Genomic DNA, 3,180 nt, shown 5'->3' on the forward strand with positions numbered 1-3,180 from the left:
GCAAGATTAGGGTTCTGGAGGCCTGGGTTCCTTCTGGAGCTGCACCGGAGAATCTACTCCAAGCCCCACTCGTGGCTGTCAGGCTTTCGGGCTGTCATAGCCGCAGCCGCTGGCCTTGCCTGGCTCGTGGGGATGCAGCTCACCCTCCTGCTTCTATCCTGCAAACTTCTCCCTGCCGGTCTGTTTCCCTTCCCATAAGGACACCGGTCAGACTGGATTAAGGGTCCACCCAATTTAGCCTGAATACATCTGCAAAGATGCTCTTTCCGAATAGTCACATTCACAGGTACCAGTGGTTAGGACTTGAATGTCAGCTTTTGGGGGGACACACAGTTCAACACAAAAGCACGCCAAACTCAACCGTGAAGCAGCCGCTGTTTGGAACTTGGATCAGCGAATGCTTTCCTGTGCTTGGATTTCATCACTGGGTTTATGGTGGTTAGCTTTGGTGACAATAAAGGCAGATCTATTTTAGTGGGTTTTGTGGTTGTGCTTAAGTTGCTTACTAAGGGGACTTAGTGTGTTTGTCCCCAGCCCAGCCCTTGGGAATCCTGTGCTTGAAATTCCTGACAATGGTCCTTCTGCCTTAAGGCCCTGCTTTCCAAACAGAGGTAGGACACCAGGAAGGCAACATGATGGCCTATTGTTACAGGGTCCTTGAGGCTCTGGAATAAACATCACTTTGCTTCCAGAATGAGTGTCACTGGGTGGCAAGCAATTTTAATATAATCATGAATACGGTATAAACTAGGTTGCGAATTCTTTGTAGACTTTAAAAATTAGGTCAAAGACAACCAAACAGACCATAATCCCAAATAGAGCCCTCAGTTGCTTTCCTGTGTCATTAGGTGAAACTAAGACACGGCGGGACGTGTCATCTCACACGGATCAGACACGGAGCGTTTCTAAGTATGACTTTACCACCTCTTTGCTCTAACTCCTAAATGGCAACGGAAATAATCCCAGCTTCTCATTATCTCAGGAAACAGTTTGTGAGCACGCATCACACGGGGAAGAGCTTCTGAGTCCTTGGAGACGTGCTTCCCAAGGGCTTGGAGCCGGCTCACGGCAGGGTGGGTGTTCTCCACCCCCTGCATGGAGTCAGGTAGTAAATATTCTAGGCTTGTGGGTCAGACCTCTCTGCCCTAACTGCTTAGCCCTGCCATTTTAGCCTGCAAACGTCCACGGACAACACATAAACCAGTGAGCGTGGCCCTGTTCTAACACGACTCTACAAAAACAGGCGTTGGCCAGATTTGGTCCCTGGGCCGCGGATTGCCGACCTGTGACTTAGAGGAGACATCGCTGGGCGGACAGAGCAAGCAGTGACAGCGTGGGGAGGGCAGGGGGGTTTTCTACGTGGTAATCTTCCGTCTTTACGGAAACTTGGGGTTTTTTGTGCTCTCACAAAACAAAATTGCCGTGGAGTCTACAAGTGAGGCTTTGATTTCGGCAGCTCTGACCCTTCATGCACGTGCTGCCTGTCCTCTGAGATGCTGAGACGTCACCCAGAGATGGGGGACAGGGAAAGGGCGGGGTGTCCTCTCCATCCCTCACCCCTGTGCTGAGCTGGAAGGTTTTGGAACCAGGGTTTCCCAGGCTGTGAGGTCCTGACTCTCTGCAGGTCATTACAATCAGTTCAGTGGGTCATAAGCCACATTTAAAAACAGATCTGGGGCACCTGGGGAGGCTGAGTTGGTTGTGTCTGAGTCTTGGTTTCGGTCATGATTTCACGGTGGGTGAGATTGAGTCCCAGGTCCGGCTTTGCGCCGGGAGCTCAGAGCCTGCTTGGGATTCTCTCTCAGCATTTCGTGACTGCAGTTCACCTGAGCTCAGGTGCGAGAGGCTTCGCCCGTCATCACGCGGAACAAGCGGTAGGAAAAGAAAGTTGTTCCTGTGAAGTGAAAGCTTTGCAAGGGCACAGCCAAGTCACTGGCGGTTTTTCTGTTCCGTTCCAGGTGGGTGTGGCAGTGGTGAAAAATACAGAAACCCGAGTAGAAAGATCTCGCCCTTGGATGGCTTCCAGAGGGCTTCTTAAGTACTTTAAAGAAGTCCTGGGGAGAATTAGGGAGAGGCACTAAGGTGCTGTTTGCTTTCTCTTGAGAAATGCTCCGGTCCATCTGCAAGATCTGCCTCTGTCTCCAAGCACACATTGGCCCAGGAGAGTGTAACGTACGCACAGGGGACGTTGTGACTGCTGCTCACACCAGGCAGGTGGCGGGTCCCAGCTCCTGTCTGTGGAGACGTTTCTCCATTGGCAGGGGCCCTCCCCTCCTACCTGGGGGCGGATGTCAAGGTAAGAACCACATTAGGAGAATGAAAAATGGTTGGCTTTTTTTTTTTTTTTATGTTTATTTTTGAGAGACAGAGAGAGAGAGAACACTGTCAGCTCGGAGCCTGATGTGGGGCTTGAACCCACAAACTGTGAGATCATGATCTGAGCCCAAATCAAGTCAGATCCTTAACTGACTGAGCCCCTCAGGCGCCCCAAGAATGGTTGGCTTTGGTCTCCCCTTTCCACTGTCCCCTGATCACTGCCAAGACTGACTTGTGGTGCAGGGCACAGAAGACTTCAAGGACAAGCCCCCGGCCTCCCCACGGCCTCCTTCTTGGCAGCCAAGCGACGCCCTCCCGCACTAGCTCTGCAAGGACCGATGGACCTGTGCTCGCAGAGGCCTCTGCTCACCTGCCCTGGTGGGAGCTGGGGCTCTAGCAGCATCAACCGGCCTCACTGCTCCAGCAGGGCTGGGAGAAGCCAGCAGAGGGTAATTCACACGGCGGCATGTGGCTTCAGTGGTCATGCTAAAGGCAGGGAAAAAAATCGACGTTCGGAAGAGCACACCACAACCCAGAATTCTGCTTGCAATGTTGAGGCGAGAAAGGATTTACACTGAGTGCACAGAAGATGATAGAAATAACAAGGCAGGAAATGCCAGGCATCTGACTCGTGCCCTGATGTCTGAGGCCTGAGCAGTGCCTGCAACCCAGGCCAGGCTTCCAGCAGCTCTCGGCCACAGGGCCTGGGGCCTAGGGTCTGGGGTCTGGGGGCTGGGGGCTGGGGCCTGGGGGCTGGGTCCAGGGCCTGGGGCTGGGACCTGGGCCTGGGTCTGGGGTCTGGGGTCTGGGGGCTGGGGTCTGGGGTCTGGGGGCTGGGGGCTGGGGTCTGGGGGCTGGGGCTGG

Source organism: Herpailurus yagouaroundi, unplaced genomic scaffold (assembly GCF_014898765.1).
Source record: "Herpailurus yagouaroundi ecotype Mexico unplaced genomic scaffold, PumYag 164, whole genome shotgun sequence".
NCBI lineage: Eukaryota > Metazoa > Chordata > Mammalia > Carnivora > Felidae > Herpailurus > Herpailurus yagouaroundi.